This window comes from Belonocnema kinseyi, chromosome 2 (assembly GCF_010883055.1).
Source record: "Belonocnema kinseyi isolate 2016_QV_RU_SX_M_011 chromosome 2, B_treatae_v1, whole genome shotgun sequence".
In the NCBI taxonomy this organism is placed as follows: domain Eukaryota; kingdom Metazoa; phylum Arthropoda; class Insecta; order Hymenoptera; family Cynipidae; genus Belonocnema; species Belonocnema kinseyi.
Window position 1 is genome coordinate 21,420,361 of NC_046658.1, and position 10,158 is coordinate 21,430,518.

The window sequence follows — 10,158 nt, forward strand, 5'->3', positions numbered from 1 at the left end:
TATGCCGTCACACCGCAGTCTGCCTAGTTCCTCCGCGAATTGACTGAGCGGTGTCAGGCAAATTCCGAAGTAGCACTTTCACGTCGGACTCTGCCTAGACAAATCGCGAAGTGCTAAGTACTGCCTGGCAGTACTAAGCTCATATGGGCATGCCATTACTGGCTGACCAGTACTTTAACCGTACTAAAAAACAGTACTGCGCCTATACTGGCGGATTAGATATCTGATCAGTAGCAATATTTTCTTCCTCGTTTCCAGTTCCCTCTGATTGATCCAAAGAGCAAATGGAATCAGAGTCCAAATTTTCAGAAATGCTGCATTCCGGCGTCCTACACGTGAAAAAAAATGAATATAGAATGAGGGAAACCTACAATATTGTAGGTTAGATTTCTTTTATCACGTGCATCAATCGTAATGGTTGAATTTCTAACGAAAATGAGTGCATTTTTTGTAACAATGCAGCTTAAAGATGTAAAAAAATCACTTTTTTACCGTAGAATCCTGAACTTACCTTGAATTATTGCTCTTAAATCGCAACAGTTCGCGGAAAACTGCACTTTTTCCGCAAGAACAATCAAAACGTTTCACGATGCCGAGTAAAACCACGTTGAGTAATTAAATAAATAATAATAAATAATAGTTTTCATTCCAGATTATTAAACATATAATATTATTATTATATGAATTGACAAAAATTCCACAGTATTAATATTTTCTATTTATGTCTTCCTAGTACTCGCGCAGTACTAAATACTCATGATAGCTATCACTGCGCCAGCAATGGCAAGCAAGTAGCGGCTAACCAGTACTGGCGTAGTACTGCAACCCATTACTGGCGCAGTACTATCTTTTAAGTACTGAAACATTACTAAATACTCATGATAGTCATTACTGCGCCAGTTATTTGCAAGCCTGTAGTGGCTATACAGTACTGGATTAATACTACTACCCAGTTCTGGCGCAGTACTTTCTTTCCAGTGCTGGCTCAGTACTAAATATTCATGATAGGCATTAATGCTTCAGTAATGGCAAGTCAGTGGCGGCTAACCCATATTGGCGCAGTACTGTATTTTTTCTGAACGTTGCCACAATACGGATTGAATCACAATACTATGAATTCGCATTAAATAATCGGATTTTCCTGAAAAGGCTTGAATTCGGAAACTGTTCAAAACTTATAACAACAAAGATATTAAAAATAAATTATTAAAAAAAAATGTTGTTAGAAGAAAGCTTGCGTTGAATAAATAATTATATTGAAACAAAAATTGATAAATATACTTAATAGGTTTTCTTACAAATTTAATGCTGATCATTACTAAAAAAAAACTTTCAAGTCCATTCACAATTGCGACCTGTAGACTATTTTCAATTGTAAATGCCCGAGCCAGCCCACTGTGCAGCGGGAAAAGTAAGCCCCAAAGGTTTTCTTTTTACTCTGGACTTTGCCTGACCCTGTTCGGCACTTTGCGAATTTACTAGCAGAGTCCGTAGTGAAAGTGCTACTTCGGACTTTGCCTGATACCGCTCAGTCAATTCGCGGAGGGACTAGGCAGACTGGGGCAGTGATCCCAGATCTGAAACGAGACGTGGTCCGATCCTATGACACGCCTATGTCCGTGTGAATATGGTAGGAGACGATATAAATGCCTGCTTTGCGCGCGCAACCCATTTCTCCTCTTCTGAATTTGAAAACTCGAAGGTGCACGATGGCCGGTCGGAACACTTCGGCGGTTCTATTTATATCTCTATCTGCTTTGAAATAAAATGAAGAGATTGGGATTTTAATATTTCCAGATTTCGATGTTGAGCTGGCGATTCTCATGATTTGGATACTTCGCGCGCCTCTTTAATGCGTGTATTTTGAGGTTACGTTACGAGGTTCGGTTCGGTTTTGATTCCTCTAGAATCAAACCGAAGGGCCTATGACAAAGCCACCGAACGCGCCCTCTGGTTACGGATAGAGGGTCCCTGTACCAAGTGCTTCTGCTGAATACGGTTACAAAAATAAATAGGCAGTCGCGGACAATTGTTCAGGGGTGGTCCCAAAGGAATTAAGCACCACGCGGAGGTGTGAAAACCGTGCCGAAAGCTGAATGGCACCTAGGTGAGGTGTCTAGAATGGTGACTCTGGGATACCGGGCGATCTCTTAGAGTACGCAGCCTTATCCTTGCATGCGGGGCTCTACAAGGACGCACGAACCCCTTTCCCTAGCTTGTCGTGGAAACAACAATGACAACACCAAACATTGAAAAAAAATTTCGGTAATTATCAGCAATATTTGACCGTTCATTTAAAACAATCCATTACAAACAACTGTTAAAAACTACAAATTTGAATATTTTAATATAAATAATTAATATAAAGTTTAAACGCTACAATTTTAATTTAAAAAAAGATTCAGAATTAATTTAAAACTTGAAATTATTTCAAATAATTTTAAACACGATTTAGACTTTTGCAGATTAAAAAAAAAGCTTTTTGATAATTGTACAGTATTTAAAAAGAATAACAAAAATTGTTGTGATTTCTAAGAACATTGAAAATGATTTTTTATTTCGACAAATAAATTTTGAGTTAGTATTTGAAAAAATTTTAAGAATTAAAAAAAAAGAATCCGGAAGATTTTAAGGAAATTTTTTTATTTTGCAGTTTTTTTAATCTTAGGAAAAAATCTAATTAACAAAATATATCAATTTTCAACCAAAAATCTTACTTTTTAACAAATTAAATTAATTTTCTATCAAATAATTGGTGTTTTAACTAATACAATGTACAGGATAAAGTTTCAACCAAAAATTGAATAGTTCAATTTCCAGATAAAAACGATTAATTTTTTATCAATCCTAGAATAGGTACATTTTCAGATAAAAAAAATTTTTTAATCGATAAAATAAATTTCCAATAAAGTTGTTAAATTCTCAACGAATAACATGAGTTTTCGACCAAGAAAATTAATGGTATACAAAAAAAGACAAATTTCAAACAAAATACATGAATTTTCAACGAAATTATTTAATTTTAAAGTGAATAAAACGAATTATCTAAAAAAAGTTGATCTTTTTCAGCGAAAAATATGAGCTTTCCATCAAAGAGTTAAACTTTCAACCAAATAGTTAAATTTTTAACCATAATTATAAAACCTTGTTGAAAATAACAGTATTTTTTTTACAAAGTAATTCAACTCTTAGTGAAATAATCGACTTTGAAGCCCAAGAAGATGTACATTTCATATTTCAACCAAACAATTGCATTTTTGAACAAAAATGATACATTTGCAACCAAAAAGATTAAATCTCTACCAAACACGGTCAACCCAACAAAATATATGAAATTTCAACAGAATTATTTAATTTTAATGTCAAAAAGAGTATCATCTACGAAAAAGCTGAATTTTTAACCCAAAAATATGATTTTTCAACCAAAATTTTAATTGTCGACCAAATAGTTTCACTTTCTATCAAATTGTTGACTTTTAACGCCCAAAGATGCAATTTTAACAAAAAAGTAAAATTTTTAACAAAAAATTTAATTTGAAGGCAAATAATTGAATTTTCAACAATAATTATGAATCCTCAATAAGAAAAATTAATTTTTTTACTAAGTCCTTCAATTGTGAGTGAAAGTTAAACTATTTGGTCGCCAATTAAAATTTTTGTTGAAAAATCATATTTTTGGGTTAAAAATTAAGCTTTTTGTAGATGATACTCTTTTTGACTATAAAATTAAATAATTTTGTTGAAAGTTCATATATTTTGTTGGAAATTGACCTTGTTTGGTAGAAATTTAATCTTTTTGGTTGAAAATGAATTATTTTTGGTCAAAAGTGCAATTGTTTGGTTGAAATATGAACTGTACATCTTCTTGGGTTTAAAAGTCGATTATTTCACTAAGCGCTGAACTACTTTGTAAAAAAAAGACTAAATCGTGTTTCAAATTATTTGTAATAATTTCAAGTTTTAAATTAATTCTGAATCTTTTTTTAAATTAAAATTGTAGCGTTTAAACTTAAAATTTAGTTCATTACAAATTTAGCAATTCAAGGCTTTCTATTTCGAACCATTCTGTTCAAATTTGTATAGTTTTTAACAGTTGTTCGTAATGGATTGTTTTAAATGAACGGTCAAATAGTGCTGATAATTAACGAAATTTCCTTTTTTTAATTAAAAAATTTCAAATTCAATGGGTTAAAAATAAAAATCTTTTATACTGAAATAATATTTCAAGTCATAATCGTTAACAAATAAATTAATTTTCTAACAAATAATTGGAGTTTTAACTAGTACAATTTATAGGATACAGTTTAACCAAAAATGGAATAGTTCAATTTCCATATAAAAGTTGTAATAAAAAATTGAATTGAACAAGGGAAACAACGAATTTTCAACAATATCGTTAAATTTTCAAGAGAAAAGGTGAATTTTCGACCAAGAAAATTATTGACCTATACAAAAGACAAGTTTTAAACAAAATACATGAATTTTCAAGGAAACTATTTAATTTTAAAGTCAAAAAGACGAATTATCTACAAAAAGTTGAATTTCTTGAACGAAAAATATGAGTTTTCAATCAAAGAGTTAAACTTTCAACCAAATAGTTAAATTTTCAACCATAATTATAAAACCTTGTTAAAAAAAAAACGTATTTTTTTACAAAATAGTTCAACTCTTAGTGAAATAATCGACTTTCAAACCCAAAAAGATGCACAGTTCATATTTTAACCAAACAATTGCATTTTTGACCAAAAATGATACATTTTCAACCAAAAAGATAAGATTTCTATTAAAAAAGGTCAATTTAATTTTAATAAATTTTAAAATTTTAAAGTCAAAAAGAGTATTATCTACAAAAAAACTGAATTTTTAACCTAATCTAAAGGCAAATAGTTGATTTTTCAACTATAATTATGAATCTTTAATAAGAAAAAATTAATTTTTTTTAATAAGTAGTTCAACTTTAAGTGAATAATCGATTTTTCCAACCAAAAATTATGATTTTAATTTTTTCTACAATTTCTACAAAGAAATACGAATTGTTAACAAAATACATGATTTTTTAACCGAAAATCGTATGGATTAATTGTCAGTTTCAAAAATGTATTTTGAACGAAAGAGATGAATCTTCAAATAAAAGAAATAAAAATTTTAACAAAGTAGTTGAATTTTTGATAGAAAAGAGGACTTTTTTACAAAATAGTTACATTTTTAGCAAAATAATTAATTTTTCCATCAAATAATTGAGTTTTTATCCAAACGAGATGAATTCCAAAATCACCAATTTCTTGAATTTCTTTCAAATGCGGATCAAGATTTAAATAAGACTATTATAATATAACATAATTATAATAGTCTAATTAATTATATATTAATTATATATATTAATATAATATATTAATTATATATATACGCGCGCAACCCAGGCATTTATATCGTCTCCTACTATATTCACACGGACATAGACGTGTCATAGCATTGGACCACGTCTCGTTTCAGATCTGGGATCACTGGACTGGGGTGTGACGGCACATCGGACTTTGCCTGTAACATATATAACACATTGTGATAAAGAAATCTGAGTGCACTTAAAAAACATAGAAATTACTAATTATTTTAATTATTTTAGGCTTAGTAAATTTTTTAAAAGTTTAAGATTAAAAATGTTTTGGTCTAAGTAATTGAAGTTAAAAAGACTTCAAATTATAATACTACTAAACTTGAAAGATTTCTTAAAATTGTTAAAAATTAACTCTAATAGTTTGAAGTTGTAAAGCGTTTTACTTGCTTTTTCCAAAAACTTGAATTTTTTCGCAAAATATAACTTAAAAATTACGTTGAAAATTCGTTTACAACTTAAAGCAACTAAACTTTAAAAAAATAATAATAAACCACCCACGTTTGTAACTTTTCAAGACCCTCAAAAAACACTTAATCATTAAAATTCAAAATTACAAAAATATACAAGCCTATGTGATTCAAATTAAAAATAATGATTAATTCCTGAATTTTAAATGCTGCGTTAATTTGAAATTCTCTAGTTTTTAATTTCATTAAAATTATTCTTTAAACGTTTTCAATAAAAATGTATTTAATTCTTAAATTTTTATCTGAATTGAAAAGAAGAGAGTCTGTAATGCCTAAATCTCAAACTCTTTTTTTTAATTGTACATTCCAAATGATTGAAATTAGAACATACAGTAGGTTTAGTTTTGGAGGATCGCAGTTAACACGTTACCGTAGGTATAGCACCTCTAAAAATTAAATTATTTAGCTCAAAACCTTAACATTTAAAATTCCTCAATTTCAGACGCTTTTTTACAAGCTCTAGAAAATCCTAACTCAAAATGTGTTAATAATTCCAAATCTACAGGATCCCACTCACATCGATGATGAAGTAAAAAAGCAGAAAGGATATCATAAATAACCGAGGGGACACACTTCAGCCGTTCATTTTGGCTGTCGGGTACGATTTGCACAATTTGACATCAAATTACGTATATATTGATGGGATGCGACACAAGATGGAAACAGTCATACAAGGTCTAGACGTGTGCTTCAAGTCATTCCACTCTTTAAGGGTGTTGGTTCAATCTGACTTTGAATTTTCTCTCAATAGGTACGGCATTGATTTCATATAGGTATATATTTTCCGAAGGATTTGTGAACGAAGGAAGAAAACTTGTTGAATATCCGGGATTTTGCGAGATCCTCGGATCAATAAAATGTTGAAAAATCAAAAAATTTGTTGAGGAAATGATTATTTTCTCGACAAATATGAATTTTGCAAAAGATAGAAACCAGCGGGTAGCAGACGGCAACATTTGAACGATTAGAATCGTTTGCTAATTTATTTTTTTACTTACAATTCTGACATAATAGAAGAATTCTAGAGATCAACGGCTCTTCCAAAGGGCCAGGTCTTGATGATCATGACCCCAAATTTTGCGAAATACGTTGCGAAATTGAGCAAAAAGCAGAGAGAACTGACATGCCCTGTCTATGTTTTTGTATCTGTATTGGAATCAACCACCGGGCTAGCTGTTACCTTCTCTCTATACGCGAAATCGGGGCGCCCTTCGTTATCGACTGTGGGTCAAAACTACAATTCTCAAAGGGGAAAACCTCTTCTGGGACATTGACTTTTTATGAGACTATCATCAATCCATATTACTTCAAAAATAATAAGACAAATGTCCCAGAGTTTTTGGTCCCTTTTAAGTACTATGAGCGTTTGTAAATCACATTAGCCAAGGATGCAGAACCTGTACCGGTTCACGAGCATGGACTCCCATCAAGCTCCGCTGGTCCAGTGGAAAAGAGTCTGACTGCTAACCACGCTGTCGTAAGTTCGAAACTTTTTCTCAACTTCTTTTTTCGTATTGTAAACATGTAAAATAATATTTTTTAATGCTTCCCCGGCGAGTAAATTATTTGTTTGAAAAATATTACTGGGAAATAAATATCATGCAGACACTTTTCGTCAATGCGCGTGAAGCGGTACAGGTTCTGCACCCTTGGCCATTTATTTCCTAGTAATATTTTTCAAAAAAATTATTTATTCGTATTGATTTTTATCTTTATACTGCGAAAAAAATAATCTGCATCAGAAACTTAAAGTTTGAAAACAATCGACATTCTTCATGAAAAATGCTGTCTAAATCTCTATGAGCTATGTGTATTCGTATAGGTTATGTTAGTGATTTTGACAGCATTTTGCATACAAATTATCGATTGTTTTCAAACTTTAAGTTTCTACTGCAGATTATATTATTACGATATATTAAAATCATGGACATAGGAAACACGGGACTAGGCACGCCATCCTAACTTGGGCGAGCGGGATTGAATACACGGGAGGGGGGAGAATTCCATGAGTGGGGAGAGCCGCCATCTTACGATGTGTCATTTGATTATGCGCACGAGCATTTTTTCCGAGAAACTGTGCATGAAAATATAAACATGTGGGCGCTACCATGTTTGTCGCGGGACTTCAAAAGGTGGAAAGACATTCAAGACATTATAAAAGGTACCGCGAAAATACCAACTTCTGTTTTTGCTTTCAGATGAAAAACATATTTCCCTAAATTTCAGGTTTTTATTATGTTTCTTAACGAAGTCTATATTGTGCGTAATTTGCTGACTTTTAAAAGTAATACTTCTCTTCTTAAGTGGTCCTCAATAATGAAAATGAAAAAATTAATTGTTTTAAAGTGAAATCCCAGTGCCATCTTAACCTGAAACTTGGAAACTTTTCAAATTTTCTGTTTTTTTTTTTTTAATAACGAAGTTTTTGTGATGTAACTAGTTTGGCTTTTATTCACCAGCCAAATTTATTTCATGTAATGACAAATTCAATGTAAAAATAATCACATTTAATTACTTTTAAGAGCAAAAAAGCGAAAAACATTCTATTACACTGCGACACCGCCACACAAAAATTTAATTTCCTCCGAACTGAATAACTTTTTTGGATAACAATTTATTAATTCTCATTGAGCATCCCCATACCTCGAAAGGATATTATTATTTTTGTAAAAAACTAAAAAATTCTACTTCTAATCGCTACTGCAGACAGATTTTTAAAACCTATGCAATTCCACACTGTTAAAAATTTCTGTTGTGATTTCACAATAAATGTAATAGCGGTTTATTACCAAAACGTAATGTAATTTCATGGTACATGTGATATAATTTCACAACACATGTATTGTAATTTTACAATACATGTATTGTGATGCAGATTTTTTGGATCTTATGAAATTACAAAACATTTGTTGTGATTTCACAATACTCTATTGTGACGGTACAATTTCATGTATTGTAAAATTACATTACGTTCTGGTAATAGACTTCCATTACATTTATTATGAAATCACAACAGAAATTGTTAACAGTGTACTCTATAGTAGGGAATTCACCTGCTAAATTAGCTTAAAATTCGATAACTCAGTAAAAAGTCCACCAATTCTAATAAAAAAAGTTGATTAAATTCTCATATGATACTTTTTCTTTCCAATACACTCGAGTCGCAGTACTGCGAACATTTAGCGCAGGTCCGCCCTCAATAGTGAGAACACATGAGGGGACCCCACTCCTGCGACTATTTGCTATGCTAAAAACTGTGTAGATGATACATGTGTGTATCTGTGTGCACGCATGTCAACTGTTTGCCTTCTAAAAGTTTTTAGTGACGATTTGAAATGTTATTATTAAAATTATTAATATCAAGAGAGCGAAAGAAACGTGCGAAGACATCACAAATATAGAATCTTCCACCGTAAGCATCGAGTGTATTTTATTATAAATTAAAGTTAAAATTACAGTGAATTGTACATTTGAAGATATCATCAAATTTATAAATGAGTAGTAGGGGATAAGGGGTTATAGCGTCGTTTTCACTATCGGGGAAAAACGTACTCAGTAGCGGGAGTTCGCAGTACTGAATTTCGCCGTACCGCGACTTGAGTGTATATCTAAAATTTCTACTATGTTTCTTGAAAAGAATTTTAAAAAAAGTGATTTAATTTAAATTTATTTCAGACGCTAGATTGCAAATCCTTTTGCCTTAGCTTGAGCAATTCTATTAATTATCGCATTTTCACTTGTCCTAGACCATAGTCCAAAATTAAAGCGTTTTATTCCTGATAATGCAGTTCAAGACATATTTTACATGGATCTACATTTATTGTTTTAGTTTTTGCTCTAGAGAACTCCTGTGGGATGGAAAACAGAAGCCAAAGAAGATACATAGAGGATTCTGATCAATAAATGCTCACACAAAAAATGTACCTAAATTTTTTTGGGTTGAAGACGCATGTGATGTTTAACTATTTCAAAGTACTATTCCAAAAATAGTATCCTCATAAGTAGTTTACTTACAACGATAACGACAGCATTCAAAATGAGATCCTAAATAAAGAGTTGAAGAGCTTGGAAGAGTTGATCGGAACAACTTCTGATGCATTATTTGATGCGATGAATTATGAAACAAATGACTTTCTCACTGCCGATTTCTTTATTATTATTATTATTATTATTATTATTATTATTATTATTATAATACCATTAAGCCATTTCCCTTTCGGGGTAGGCGTGACTCACTCGGCAGGGGAAAGGAGTAGTGTGTGGATGGGATAGAGATTTTTCAGATTGATCCAGAAT